This window comes from Saccopteryx bilineata, chromosome 4 (genome assembly GCF_036850765.1).
Source record: "Saccopteryx bilineata isolate mSacBil1 chromosome 4, mSacBil1_pri_phased_curated, whole genome shotgun sequence".
In the NCBI taxonomy this organism is placed as follows: domain Eukaryota; kingdom Metazoa; phylum Chordata; class Mammalia; order Chiroptera; family Emballonuridae; genus Saccopteryx; species Saccopteryx bilineata.
The window spans coordinates 46,380,164-46,396,492 of record NC_089493.1 but is presented as its reverse complement, the minus strand read 5'-3'; the positions used below and the strand labels follow the sequence as shown (position 1 = coordinate 46,396,492).

At 39.7% G+C, this 16,329-nt stretch overlaps 1 pseudogene; it reads right to left on the bottom strand.

The window, feature by feature from the left end:
• Positions 1 to 272: 272 nt before the first annotated feature.
• LOC136335424 (small ribosomal subunit protein eS12-like) overlaps positions 273 to 16,329 on the bottom strand; it is an 88,445-nt pseudogene continuing 72,388 nt past the window's right edge.

Sequence of the window (16,329 nt, the reverse complement as noted above, 5' to 3'; positions counted from 1 at the left end):
AGAGAGACAGAGAGGAAGGAGAGGGGGAGGGGTGGAGAAGCAGATGGGCGCCTCTCCTGTGTGCCCTGGCCCGGAATCGAACCCGGGACTCCTGCACGCCAGGCCGACGCTCCACCACTGAGCCAACCGGCCAGGGCGACCTTTTGTTCTTCTTTCATTCACTTTTAGCTGCAAGTCTTACAAAAGCATCTTGCATCCAAGTGTTCCCCTACTTTACTGCCTTTTTTTACGCCCCCCCCCAATTTGGTTAAGGTTGTGGATTCATAATCATTTCAGCATATTTTTATTTTTGAGAAACACAAGCCAAGTGTATCTGTTCCTTTCTTGCATGTGAAGTACTCCTCGATGATATCGTTGGCCTAAGACCCTTTGCCATAGTCCTTAACCACGACACAACCGCAGCCGACTGCTTTACAGGGTTTTCCCACTCCATCGGTTTTACAGAGGCCTACCCGTTTTCCTAGTTCCTCGTTGTCATCATCCTCAATTAGGCTAATTTGACATTCAGCACAAAGGGCCTCTACCCCGTTGACATACACAGGCTCATCGCAGGAGGACGCAAGCACACCAAGACGGGCTCAGCGCTTGTCTGAGGCTTTGGCAGCTTCCCGAATTCCGGCCAGGCCCTCGTGGAAGAGGGCTCTTAGCACCTCTTGTAAAGTAGATTAACATCACTACTGCTCCAGCGGCAATGCCTTCCTCACCCTGGCGGATGGTTATGGGTGATGAGGCTCATAGCTGAGACCCCTGCCTACAGAGAAATATACTGCATGATGAGGCCTTAGTGAAATGATCAAAGGTTGGAGAAACATCAACATTCCAATTCCCATCTTCATCCTCCTTTGCTTTCTTCTCTGAGTGAATTCCTTTCCAGCCTCTAACTCAGGAATTCAGTGCTCTGATGGGATCTTCATTTATTTCACTTAACCATATCAACACTCCTGGTGAATTCTGGGACAATAAAGTTGGCATTAGAAGGGCAGATGAACCATGTCCCAGCTCGTCAGAAAAAGCCTGGATATTTTAGTTCACTGTGATGGTATGACATGGATCCCACAAGACCTAGGCTGCGGGAACAGTGACATAGTTCCTGATAGAGTGAACTCCTAGTCTGCTCTCACTTCCAGGAACAGGGACTAGTTCTGGGAGCCATCTTGATAAGGAAATTGACCAGTGAGAAAACATCCCCAAAAGATAAAGTAGGACCATGGGAGATCTAGAGGCCATTTAAACAAAGGATGCCTTTGGGTAATGAGGATATTGAACCTGAAGAAGACAAAATGTCTTTACTCTGTGTGTGACCAAAGGAGGGGGAGGAAGGAGAAAGGTATTTGAAAGTGATGGGCAACCATTTAATAGAGATATTGTGTTAAAGAGGAAACAGCTTGATCTATATGCTCCACCAGGCAGAGTCAGAATCAATAAGTGAACATTAAAGGGAAGAATATTTAGGTTCAATGTGAGAAAGACTTTCCTAATTATTACAGTGTTCCAAACATGGATTGAGCTGCCTTAAAAAAGAGTAGAGTGAGCATCCTGTAACTGAAAACATTCAAATTAGGATAAAATAGCCACAAAGTAAGATGATGTAATGAAGATTCTTGTGACTGTTTCAACAACCATCTTGTGCACCAGCCATGTAGATGCTGAGAGACACAGAGAAGTGCTTTCTCCATCAAAGAGCTTGCAGTTTAAGGTGACTTCCATGTAACCAAGCCAATAAAAACAATTTGGTATAATATATTCAATCAAAGGAATATGTGCCCAATTCTAACAAGTAGAGAGAGAAAAATCGATGTTATGGTAGGAGTGGGAAGAGACTGAAAATAGAACCAGAGAATATTTTAGGGAGGATGTGAAGCTTGATCACAGTTGGGGGAGAAGTAGGGTTGGTTGGTTGGTTTGTGTGGATCCTGCTGTTCCGTAAGTGGTGGTCCATAAGGAGGACATTCAAGATAAGGGACAGGGAGTTGTACATGCAAAAGGCATGGTGGTAGGAAGAGTGCTACTTATCAGGGAACCAAATGGTTTGAAACGTCTCAAGCATGAGGTGGTGGGGGAAGTGAAGAGATGGAAAGAGGCAGGAGACTGAAGGAGATGGGAGGTCTTTGATCTCCAACAGAAGGGATTCTCTCACAGAGATGAGAGGAAATGCTTAGGGATATGGACAGAATAAGGTCTGGTCTGTAAGATAAATATGGTTAGTGACAACATGTTTTTCAGTGAAGTAAGAGATAAATGGCTCAGAGTATGGAGAATAAAGTTGTGTGGGTGTTAATGGATACTATCATAAAGGGTTAGTATCATTGAGAGCGGTGTGAAAGAAAGATAAACTAATTGATAGGTGGCATTGAAGACCCAAAGTGAGAATGGAACTTGTGGCATCTATAACGAACTTGGGGTTTTCTTCAGCAACTCAGTTGTGGGGACAGTCAGAGGAGATGGCTTCTAAAATCTTTTCTAAATTTGAGTCCTAAATTTCATGTTTTGCTATCCTTCCTTCTTGGGCATATGGGATATCTCATTTTATTTGTTTTTTGTTAACCGCTGTTTTTTTGCATATGCTATACACTCTACCAAGTAAAATGATATATTTAATGTTTTTTAGTATGCTCACAGAGTGTGGTAATCATACCACAATCAATTTTGGAACATTTCATCATCCCAAAAAAGAAATGTTGTACCCATTAACAGTCACTCCCCACCTTACCCCAACTCCTGGCAAAAGTAAATCTCTTTTCTGTACCTATGGATATGTTTATTTTGAACATTTCATATTAATGAAATTATACAATATATGTCTTTTTGTGGCGAGTTTCTTTCACTTAGCATAACATTTTCAATGTTCACCCATGTTGTAGCCTGCATCAGTAGTCCATTTCTTTTTATGGCTGAAGAGTGTAATATAAGGTTATACCGCAGTTGTTTATCTATTCATCAGTTGACAGGCATTAGGTTGTTTCCACTTTTTTGGCTATTTCAAGTAATATTGCTATGAAAATTATTGTATAAATTTTGTGTGGACACCTGTTTTCCTTTCTTTTGGCATAGTGAGTATTTTTTGGTAACCCCTCCACCCCCACTGCCTGAGCTATCTTACTATGGATTCACTATGTTTTCAGAATGGCCCAAATATTTCTAAGTGATATTATAGAATTGACATCTCAACAACTCCCTAAACGTATACAACAGCAGTACTCTTTAGGGTGTATCTACAGACCTTTATTTTCTTCCCAAGGGAGACCTCCCTGCAGATTCTACAGCATCAGGCATATCTAAAGAGGTCCTATGTGGTCTTGCCCTCACAAATTATGTATATATAAGTATGTACATATGTACATATACATGCGTATATATTAATTTACAGTGTTTATAAAAAGATTACATATATTATGATACAATGTTATTGTTTTTTCATCTGATTAAGGGAAAATCTTTCTCCCCCTAGCTGTGGGCTCACAGCCATTTCATCATCTTGAAATGATTTCTCCTCTCCTGTCTGCTCTGCCTTATAAAGACACATGAAAGGGAAAAACTTAAGCCAGTGTTCCGGTGGGGCAGCAGTTGCCTTTTTCATGGTAGAGGAGAGATACCTGGTCAGAGCGCTCCTAAGTAACTTCATGCAGGAAGAGGGAGTATAGTTAACTCTTTACTTACACAAGTTCCTAGTCAGCAACAGCATGGTTCAACTCTTCACTTGTTGATCCAGGGCTGAATAAAGAGGCTTTATTAATGGGAAACTGGCTCAAAAAGTATTACAGCTTGAGCTTGTACATGGACTGAGCCTGTAGGCCTTCATCTCTGGGAGGGTCACCTTTCAAGGCCACTCACGATGTCACAAGGGAAGAAAATTAAAACCTCTCTCTCCTTAGGCCTGCAAGACCCTTGGCAGTGGCTCGGTAATGAGCTCTTCATGGAGCTCGCCTCTGCTTGGGGACCCTCACTCAGATCTGGTCTCAAAAGCTACTGCTTGCCTTCTCCCAGGGCGGGTTTTTCTTACTCAGTTACCTGCAACTCTAGCAGTAGGAGCTCTGTTTTCATCTAATTTGACCCATTTCTGTGCTTCTCTGAAAACCTACAGAGATCCAGGGATACAGACGAAGGAGGTAGAGTTGAGATGGAGACTAGTTCAGAAAACTTGGAGAGGTTTTTTCTCCACCCCCTCTACTCTTGTCTGCCCCAAGACCTTCCGCACACCTCCGTACTCCCAGATTCTTCTGCCCTTCGTCCTGTCTTTTCAGGAGCTTGCTCTCCATCATCTTCAGTGAACCAGATGTGAGGACGTTCACTCTGCTCTCATAGGGGGAAGGGGCTCCCATCCAGGAGTGATTTATAATCTAGTTTAGAGATCAGTATTTTATAAGAAACTCCCCAGCAGCCAGTATGGAATGTTCTTACAAATTACAGGAAGATTCATGCTGACATTATCCATTTTAATAACTGTCTACCAACAGATATGGATATATTGCCAACTTTACTCAAAGTGGACCACTAAAAAGATAAAATTTAACCGAGTCAGAACGAAACTGGACAGGTGAGGTGGTGTACATAATCAGAAGAAATAATTCAAAGTGTCATAAATTGTTATCTGCCTGTGGCCGAACTAAATCTTATGTCTAGTTCCTAAGGGCTTTAGCAATAAATGTTTTTTTAGCAGAAAATAATACTATCAGGAAACTTTAAAAAGTCATTTTAAATGGTTATTGAGGGTTTCTGTTTTGGAGTGGAGTAGGAAGCCACAGAGTACCACTCCCACTGTAAGAGCTCAAAGAGTCAAATCATTTCACAGATTCCTTATTTGAAGATTCACCTATCTGCTAAAAATGTATATTTTTAATGCTAAAATTAGCGCTCACAGTGCTCTTGTGGTCATTTGTGACATACACATGCACAGAGTGGCAAAAAATGTAAGTTATATGATATGCATGTTCACATCTGAAGTCAAACAAGGCAATGCTCTGCTTGTTTCAGCTCTTATAAGTAAACAAGTGTCCATTTTCATGGCCTATAGTGCCATGTTTTCCTTTTTTTTTTTTCTTTTGTTTTTTATTTTGTCCTATTTGTGGGTGATTTTGCTATTTAAAATGGCCCCAAGTGTTGGGGGGCTGGCCAGTGTTCCTAAGTGTAGGAAAGCTGTGATGGGCCTTATAGAGAAAATAGTTGTGTTAGATAAGCTTTGTTCAGGCATGATTTATAGTCCTATTAGCCATGAGTTCAATGTTAACAAATCAACAATCTATATTAAATTACCTAAGCTTGTATTTCCCCCCAGGGTAATAGTTCAGTATTTGCTAGTTCACTGTTTTTGGTGACTTTATAGAACTACTTCAGATAATAAAAATCAATTGTGTAAGTATATTTTTTACATATACAATTTTTGTTTATGTATTTATATAATTTTATTATAGATGCAGTTTTTTTTTTTTTTCATATATATTTTACACATGCATTTTTTAAGACATTGGAGAGATGTGGTAAAAGAAGGACTGACTGAACTCAGAGAGAAGCAAGCCCTTCAAAAGTGAACAAGCCACTGCTGGTTACTTTCTTACTTAGGGGAATTTGCAAATTGTAGGTAAGGATTGAAGATTGGGATTGAGGGGAGAAGAGAAACCAGCCAGGCTTTTGATGGTTTTGCCAGGCAATTGTAACAAATTGGAAACTTCAGGAGCTCTGAAACATGGCAGCCATTTCTCCTGAGAGTTCATTTGCTGTATCCGAATCTGTGTAGTAGCTTCTAAAAGGCACACTACAATCACTCTTTATCTAGCAATCTTTGGGAGAAAAAGTGCTACATGAAAAGGGGGACCTTATCAAACACAGGGCCAAGTCATCTCCTTGAGGCATTTAAAATATTTGCCAGATCACAGACCAGAAGGCCGGGAACACAGCTGAAAACTGTCAGAGAACACATTAATTCTCCCAGTTGTTTGGGGTGGGGAGATGGTATGGAGAGCTGCCAAGTTTTCAGTCAAAAGGAAAGACCCTTTCTGAGTAATGAAGAATATATTCTTCAATCTCTACAATTAGTTTATATACAAAGGCTGGAATAAACTTATTTATTTATTTTTATTTTTATTTTTTCGTTTTCTGAAGCTAGAAACGGGGAGAGACAGTCAGACAGACTCCCGCATGCGCCGGACCGGGATCCACCCGGCACACCCACCAGGGGCAACGCTCTGCCCACCAGGGGACGATGCTCTGTCCCTCCGGGGCATCGCTCTGCCGCGACCAGAGCCACTCTAGCGCCTGGGGCAGAGGCCAAGGAGCCATCCCCAGCGCCCGGGCCATCTTTGCTCCAATGGAGCCTTGGCTGCGGGAGGGGAAGAGAGAGACAGAGAGGAAGGGGGGCGGGATGGAGAAGCAAATGGGCGCTTCTCCTATGTGCCCTGGCCGGGAATCGAACCCGGGTCCCCCGCGCGCCAGGCCGACGCTCTACCGCTGAGCCAACCGGCCAGGGCCTGGAATAAACTTATTTAAAAGAGGGAGAAGGGACATGTGAAGAAGCATGAGAACAGTAATCAAGACCAAAAATAGTCAATCGCAGCAGATTGGCAAATGATTCAAATGTTGGAATTAGCAGAATGACCTAGAGAAATTATTATAAACATGTTAAATAAAATAAAGAAAAATACGCACAAAATGTTTAAAAATATTACAAATTTTAGCACATAATCAGACTCTATAAGGTTAGATGGATCTTCTAGAACTGAAAAACACTGTTCTGAAGTAAAAAACAACAGTGAATAAAGTTAAGAACAGGCAAGACAGCATAAAAAGGTCAGTGAGAGCACACTCAAACTGAAGGTCAGACAGAAAAAGGCTAGAAAATGTTGGAACAGAGTGTATAAGCCACGTAAGGCACAGTAAAACAACCTAAGATACAGATAGTTTGAGTTTCAGGAGAAGAAAAAGAGAACAAGGCATATTTAGTAAAGCACAGTACAGTAGTAATTAACAACTATGTATCGATAATGTGTGTCAGATAGTATTTAGTAAACATTGCTTAGAGGTGGGCAATAAATTAGTAGGCAGCAGTGATGAGTATGGCACGTGAAAGGTTGCTAAGTAGCTCGTCCTCCTGCCTCTCCCATTACACCAGGGAATAGCAGGAAATGGGGCAAGCATTCTTTCTGTGAAGTCATTAAAAGTTCAACTAACTCAAAATGCTATATTAAAAGAACTTTTTTTTATCCTGTAACATTCAAGTACAGTAACCGAAAAACAAACCTCAAGTTCTTGAGGAAAAAAAAATATGAACCAGCAAAAACATCTGTCTGTTGTTAGAACTTCACAGTTATTCTTTGGCTCCTCCTCCATTGAACCGTAGTCTTTGCTCAATGCCAGTCCTGGTCTGACCTTTGGGTCTTCTGTTGCCATCCTTTCAATTTCTGACTTTTGGAGAATCTGTGAGTTCAAGAAATATTACTCTCCTGCCTAACTCTCTCCTCTGAAACACTCAAGTTGCCAATAGAAAGGAATTCACCTACCAGTTATACCATCTAAGTTCCTTTCACAGTCCGTGTTAAATTTTCTTTCTTGGTCAGAGTCACTTCCCATCCCATACTCACAGGGTCTTTTGAGAGGAGCCCTGAGTCCTCTGAAGCCCTACCCATTCTACATTACTTCTCCTCATAACAGCCTTGCCAGGGGGGAAAAAGGCGCTTTTTGAAGGTACAACTAATCTAAATGAGACAATACATTTTTGTTTTAATTGGAAACAAAGATTTTAGAATCAGACCAGCCTGGGTTCAAATTTTGACTCTGTCACTTAATATTGGGAAAACATAAAGGAAGTTTGACATAGTCTCCCTGAACTTATTTCCATAAAGGACAATAATACAGTCTACTTTGCAATTCTGTTGTAAGAATCAGGGATACTTTATATAAGATGCTAAAATAATGCCTGGACAATATAGGTGCTCAACCAATGTTAACTTATTATTCTAGAGTAGCTTCTTTAACACAAGCAATAGAGTATCCTGGTATAAAACAAACAGATTGCTATGTTTGCTTCTGTGGAAGCAAATAGGTCACTTAACAAAGTGGGTATCTAGATTTGTACAGTAAGCACTCAACACATTCTATTGAATGAATGTTAATAGACACAGTTTCCTGTTTATACCAGAAGAAAGATACCTTCTTTTCCCTAAACAACTCATGAAAGTCACTGCCTTCCAGCGTCCATTGTGCTTTGTTATTCTCAGTTATAAAATGCACTGTGCAACAAGCAGTACACTCTTAGCTGCAGACTACTAAATCGAAAGCTCTTAACTAGAATGTCAAGGCTCTGATTATACCATGATAAATAGTGCTCATAACATGACCTCGATTACCGAAAGATCTGGAAGTATCTTCTGAATCATCAAAGACGAAATTGATTCAACATGATTTTCTATTCAGCATATTTGCGGTAATGGAAACCTTTGAAATTAGTAACCTAGGGAATTTCCTTGAGGGAAGGGCCAGGGTGCTGTTGGTTATAGTCTAATTATCCATTTGCACAATGCCTAGTGAAGTAGGAGCTCAGTAAATATTTACTGAAATTTTTAAAAACGGAGTGGGAATTGGTAAGGTATGTAGCATATACGGCAAGTCAGTCTTCTAACTAGCGATTTAATTAAGAAGAATCATATTGCTCAGCCACAGTAGAACACAGAGACATCATTACATTACTATTTATAGAGCAAAATTTCTTTATGAAATGGAATTTCTTTAGCTAGGCTGTCCAGTGGGTCACCTAATTATTTTCTCATCTCTAAAAGCAGTGATTTCTAAAGATAGATAAAAGTGCAAAATTTAGGGTTCCTAAACACTCAAGCATTCCCCCAAATTTGCAAAGTTACTTTTACAAAATCAGCACTTTAAGACATTATGTGTTGACTCCACAACTGAGTTTTACACACCACGTTAGACTTTAGAGCACCGGCTAATGACCTAATATTTCAAGCCATCATTTATATAGCTGCCTGCCAGACAAAAATTTAATTTTGGCATCATCACTTCATTTGTCCCCAGTGCAGTTTGTATGATGAAAAATATATGTTTTTGTAATGTTGTCATTATAGTTTTATAAGAAGGTTGCTGTGAGTAATAAGAGCATAACATAGTTCTGATAAACTTTATAACGTTAAAACATGGTAAATCAAACCAGAAAACATTCATCTCCAATTAGAAACTTATTAACTCAAGTTGGTCAAAGATCAGAAATATGAAGTGTTCAAATATATCATCAAAGATTAACTCTAAATTAATGGTCAGATATAATTATAAATTTGTAACCTTTTATATATTCCTCCTTATTACATGTATGTATGCATATGTATAACTTTTCAGATATATCGTGTAAAGCAGGATGAACTCACTTGTACTCAAACAAGAAGATTGCAGGTGTGACAGCAAAAAAAAGAGAACTTTAGAAGCTTTTAGCTATAATGTCTATTTTCCTATAAACTTTATATTTTGTAGCCCTAGCTTAAAATATTGGCATATTCCATTTAGAACATACAGTTATTCTCCCTCCATTCAGATGGAAACAAGGTGAGGTTTCTCAAATCCCACGGAGAGTATGATGATTTTCAAAACGCAGCACAAGCAGTTCTACAAGCCTCAGCCCTTGCTAAAGCTAAAAGCTCAGTAAAGACAATTTAAGAGAAAGCAGTAAAGTGACATATGTTGAAAAGAAATTACTAGTCTTCATGCTTTATACATTACATCACTGCTTATGTCAAAAGCCATGCTGACAATCTCCCCTATCAGGGGTTGTGTTTTCTCACCAACCCTCTGTTCATGCCAGATCTCCAGGTGTCAGTCCGCGGATGCAGAGCGGTGCAGGGCACATCCCCACGCACTCCGCCACCTCCAGAGCGTCTCACCCCAACAGACTGCTGGTTCCCATGTGGCCCCAGAACGCACAGTCCAGGCTTTCTTTGTCTTTATGGAACATCTGCTTAGAAAGGAGAAGGGAGTGTTCCCCTAAACTCATGTTTTCTTTTCCCATTTCTCTTTTGGATCTAAATCTTGCATATTTGCTAACTTAAACTTACTCTGACACGCTTCATGTGAAATTTTGTTCTGAACCAGGCACACCAAATTTAACCTAGTGTTCTTGGGAAAATCATAAAATGACTGCTTTAACTGATTTTTTTTTATTGAATTAGGACATATATTACAACATCTGTTTCATAGTTACTATAATAAATAATGTTTCTCTTCTCAAGACTGAGTTATAAAAATAATTGATTTTGACATTAGACCATCTATTTAATATGGTCTATAAAATGTTCAAAAAATTCCAAATAATACGATGGCCTGACAAAGGAGGCAATCTGCGGGACGGATGAGGTCTTTGGAGTTCTGTCTGGGGAACTCTACAGAGACGCGGTTACAGCGACTGCAGGTATCAGCTGTCTGGTCCCAGCGTTTGTTTATCCAGCCCGCATAGCTTAGGGTAGAAGTCCTGTATTTGTTTCTATGGTTATAAACGGTCCCACCCTCTGGACATTTACATTGAATCAGTCAGCCAGCCAGCCAGCCAGTTGTTCATAAAGGGGTCTGGGAGTAATTAAAATGAGGGTTATAATTTTTTTTGACGTACCATTTCTTTGTCAAATTCTAACAAAACCAATACATCTCAGACAAGACCAACATATCTGAAAACGGTGAGATTGTACCAGCAAATATAAGAACATATTAGTAATTAATTCCAGGTATTGAAGGTGTGTGAGTCAGGTGTCCGTTCCTCCCTCCCAACAGCTGTGCTTGCCACAGGAATGCAAACAAGTCCCTGCAGGCCTGGCCCACCATGGGGCAGCCCCTATTGGGCCTGAATTGTACGGAGAAGCCCTGGAGGCTGCTAGGAAAGGACTCTTTCCCAGGGGAGGAAGACTCAACCACACAAGTGTGCTCTACTCCCAGAGCTTCAACCGTCTGAGGAGATGGGGGTGACAAGAACAGCAAAGCACTCGTCACTCAGATGTGTCTTTCAAGGTCTGCTTCAAGAACTGCAGTGAGGAGGCTGTCAGTAAAGGCAGAAGCAAGCTTCTGTGACATTTTGGGAAGTGAGAGACACTTGCTGGCACAGAGTGGCTCTAAAGCTTTGGTGGCAGTAGCAGCAAAGATGTCATGGTGGTACCAAGAAGGCCCAGGAGCCCCTTGGTAGGAAGAAGGGGACAGATAGCTCTTAGCAGGCACCACAATATGGTACCAACCACAGCTGGGGTAGAGGAAATTATTGAACTTCATTCCTGTTCTGTATTGGAAAGGGACAAAGAGGTGGTTGGAGTTCTAAGACTAGAAAGAGCTTGAGCCTCACTCAGTCTACTTGAGAAGGCTGAACCTAGAGCTCAGGGCTCCAAGACGTGCCCAAAGCACCAGCAGTGTGTCCTGCTTTACAAACCACAAGGGCTTGGGCGGTGAGCATGTCTGCAGGCCCTTCCCAAATGTTCGAAACCGCATACAATTTCTAAGACATCCCCAAGACCCATAGGACCTTCAACAATGATAAACTGTCTACCCCAGTCTGGCAGGTGGGAGCTATAAATCTATTTAATTTGATCTGGAAACATTTTGTCCAATGTGCCATTTCTCATGTTACAGTTTTGTGGTAGAATCGTATCCATCCATGTCTACTGCACCGGGATGGTGGTGGTGGTGGTGGTGGGGGATATATCTCTGGATCTTTGAGTGATTATATTTTTATCTTACTTATATAATTCTCAAGATCACTGTAAATATATGGATTGGTACCAGTGCCTATGCTCTATGTGTCAGGTGGTCATGTGGCATGGACAGAAGATAAAGTGGCAATTCCAAAACACGGAGGGGCTTCTGGCAGAGCTCTTACATGGGAGTTTGCTCATAGTATGTTGAGACTTATTACTGTACCCAGTTATGTGGCTTTATAGATTATATTGTCCAATTCACAAAATAGACAAAAAGATTAAAAGTATTAAGAGACAGGCAGACCTGACATTTCACTTTCCCCAGTTATGAAATGAAAACAAGAAAAAAAATTATTTAACTATCCAGAGCTCTTTAGAATTATTAAGAACAGTATTTGAAATTACAAATTTATAGTCACTCTTGTTAAAGTTGAACTTCATACTAAGAATATAAATTACTTAAGCTATTAGCTAATAATGTTTAACAACATCACTACCAGCAATAAAGGAACTAGAGTGTTATTAATAACATAAATTTTACTGAAGGAAGATATTTTGTGCTACTAATTTTAGAACTAATGTTAAAATATTGGTTATTTTAGCTTTATCTTACCCTTTTATAATTCCTTTTTGTGTCTATTGTGTAATGTAAATATGCTGTCATGTGCAAAAAGGTATTACTAATATGAGTGAATCAATCAAGTTCCAGACCACTGGTGTAGTTACAGATAAGGATATATGCAAAAATATTTCACAGAGGGCCCTGTAGTCTTCTACTGAAACTGTGATTAAATCTTTTTCCAAAATTAGGCCTCAAGCATTTATTTAAGGAAAGGATTTTGAGACTAAGAATAAAATTTTGCAATCCCTGTGCTAGACAGTCTTTTACCTTAATCTATGATGGATAGGAAAAAAAATCTCCTATTTTAGAAAGATTTTTTAATCATTGTTTTTTTCACTGGAAACACATAAATCCTGTTGTTAAAGCTCTAAATCAGTATCACTGAGAAGATGCAAATAATTCCTCCATAGAAACTCAAGAATGAAAAGTTGAGGGAAATACACAAGGAGCACTATTAGGTTTATTGTCCATAGGTTTCGATAATAATACAATTTCATGTCCTGAGATATAACATACATTTTATTGAACCATTTCGAACCCAACTACTTAAGTTAGTTCTCACCAAGACACACTTTGAAAGCCAAAATATAGCTTAGTTGTAACTTTAGTATTTCAGTCTTAATTTTTTTTTTTTTTTTTGTATTTTTCTGAAGCTGGAAACGGGGAGGCAGTCAGACAGACTCCCGCATGCGCCCAACCGGGATCCACCCGGCATGCCCACCAGGGGGTGATGCTCTGCCCATCCTGGGCATCACTCTGTTGCAACCAGAGCCACTCTAGCACCTGAGGCAGAGGCCATAGATCCATCCCCAGCGACTGGGCCATCTTTGCTCCAATGGAGCCTTGGCTGAGGGAGGGGAAGAGAGAGACAGAGAGGAAGAAGAGGGGGGAAGGATGGAGAAGCAGATGGGTGCCTCTCCTGTGTGCCCTGGCTGGGAATCGAACCCGGGACTTCCACACGCCAGGCCGACGCTCTACCACTGAGCCAACCGGCCAGGGCCTCAGTCTTAATTTTTAAGATGCCGAGATGACAAGTCAATTTAGAAATGAAAAGAAAATATTATTTTAAAATCTGATTTTCCCCCCCACTCTTTTGTAGGCTTGAAAATGTCCATAGCACAATGTTGAAAATTTGGCTCTTTTTCTGGCTTAAATGTGAAAACATAATTTAATGTTTATATACATGAAAATTTAAATCAATGAAGACTATAAATTAGAAATGCAGATGTTGATAATGATCCTTTAAATTTATTTCTTCTATTCATATTATTATCTCCCTGTGTGTTTGAAAAACATACATGAGGTTTAAAAAAGAGAAGCTACATCAAGTATGATGTCCATCTCTATATGTTAATGAAAATAGTCATAGAAATTACAATGGAACAAATTATTAAATTTTAACCAAACCCAGGTAGGAACAGAATTTGAGAAATGAAACTCATTCCACTTCTCATTTTGTAGAAGAGGGAGCAGAGCCCCAGAAAGACCAAGTGACTCCTAAAGGCTACACAGCCTGTGCACGGAGCCTAAGAATATATTCTGTCCACCACACTGTGCTGCTTGTCAGGAGATAGATGATAGATAGACAGATAGATAGATAGATAGATAGATAGATAATAGAATTTTAATGGAAGGGGATGGGGAGAAGGGTATAAAGAAGGACAAATATAAGGTGACAGAAAATGATTTGACTTTGGGTCATGGGTATACAATATAATCAACAGTTCAAATGCTATAGAAATGTTTACCTGAAACTTATGTACACTTATGGATCAATGTCACCCTGTTAAATTTAATTTTCTAAATAAATTTTTTAAAGTAAAATTAAATCAAATAGTATAATTTTCATAGACATGCTCCTTCTTCTTTTTATCTTTCTTCTTAATAAAGAATGGTGACCATTGGGAATAATAAACCAAAGTGGGACTTTTCTTTTATGAGATGGCAATATTTTGTGAAGACTGACACCTTGCTTGCTTGAAGCCCAGATCTTCTCATCCGAGGTGCGTATTGATTGGCTATACTTTCTCCTCTATTTCCCCTGGTTTTATGCTTTCCCTCTGAGTCAAGTTTTACTCCCTAGATTCTCGTTTATTTAGAACCTAAATGGTGCCAGAGAATGGTCGTTTACGGAGAAATGAACCCCCTCTCCACCCTCATGTGTCTCCAGCAGGTGCACAAAGAAGTGAAGAACTCACCTCCTCTCTCACATTCTAGTTCCCATGGTGCTGAGGGTCTTAAACTGCAAAACTATGAATTCTTCCACATTGTGCCTGAGACACGAGGGTGCTCAGGTTAGGCTAATAGTGTGGCATCCTTCCAAGTGATGTTCTTTAGATAGTTTTTTAACATTACCCAGAGGAGCAACTAGTACAAGAGAAAGGAAGAAAAGGGTGACTGCTGTCCTGTTCTGAGGTCCCAAGAACATTGAGCAGACTTTCTGCATTGAGATGGCCTGTGTCTGGCTCGGTGCTGGTGGTGCCACAGCTAACATCTATATCTTATTAGAGCTGTACTTTGATGAGCATTTTCTCTCTAAGGGTATGCCATGAACTTGGAGTGAGCTCGTTACTGTGATGGACAATGCTGTAACAGGGTTCTATTCTGTATTCTCTTCCTCTCTCTCTTTTCAATTCTTTCCATAATATATAATTCTTCTATGTCTCTAGAAGTTAAATACTGTGTGAACCTGAGATTTTGGCTTCCTTGGCATGAAGCCACCCCAAAATGGGCTAGGTCTTTCATTCTCATAGAAATCTGGTATACAGATATAACAAGCTATTTGATTGGCTCCAAATAGGTCAAAATGAAAACACTTCTATAGGCTTTTTATGGACATTCAGTTGTTTGGTCTGACTTGTATGCCTACATTATTTTGGTCCCATGGGATGATGGGTCATGTTTTCTCTTTACCATAGTAGATATATGGTAACTTCAGAGGGCTCATGATTTCCTTAGCCCTCCCCTCCCTTCCCACAATGCCCTCCTGCTTCCCAGAGGTGTCATTGTTCTTTTGGCTGCACCCAATCCTTTCAATAATGCAAGGCAGAAGATGTCTCACAATGATCAAACTAATAAAATACAAAATGTTATTATGAGAATAAAATTTTATAAATATCTATAGGACATAGGATAATAAGCAACAGGCTTCATAAACATAATAATATGACTTTGTATCTTTCATGAGGCTCTAGTGCTTTATGGATTAGTCAGTGTTATTAGCCTACTTCACAAATGGAGACATTGACTTAGAGAGACGTACATTCCCAAAGTCACACCTGTGGGAGATCATACACAGAGCAGCAAGCAGAGGAGTGAGCAGGCATCTGTAAAGCTATTTTTAAACCAAGTATGTTTTGAGAAGAGAAGAACAAAGCTTGCAAGTGAAAACAAAGCTATTATAATTAACAGCACCACATCCTTCTCCCATTCCAGACAAAGGTCTGAGAAAGGAGCAAGAAATAAGAAACACTAAAAGAAAGCAATGTTAGAAATTTACAATATATGATGAAGAAAAAGATATGTGTCTGACTTTGGTCTTAAAAAATTTTTAGGTTATAACTATGCAAATAATTCCATCAACCAAAGGAAAAAGTATGTGGTTGAACAGCAACTCACCTTCCTCCTGCCATTCATATCTCATACCACCCCACTGCCTCCACCAAATGCACCATGTGACAAGCACAGCACCATGCTTTGTATATATTGATATTCTGCTTGTCCTCATAGTGCCTGGCTATTGAGTGAACGAATGATAGATATTAATACCTAATATTAATGGTAACATCAATATTAACACCATCTTGGCCATGAGTAATGTCAGCAGAACAATTAGTTTGGACAGAGTGACAAAATTAGTTAATAGCAGAGCTGGAATTTTTAAGATTTTTCCTTTATTTTATCAAGCTAAAGGGTTTTTATCAAGGTATTTCAACCACATACAATATACTTCTTAGAACAAATGCAGCAAATAGAATTTTCTTTACTTTGTTACATTTCCAGAAATTTTTGAGTATCTCATGTTCTTTCTACTATTCCACACTG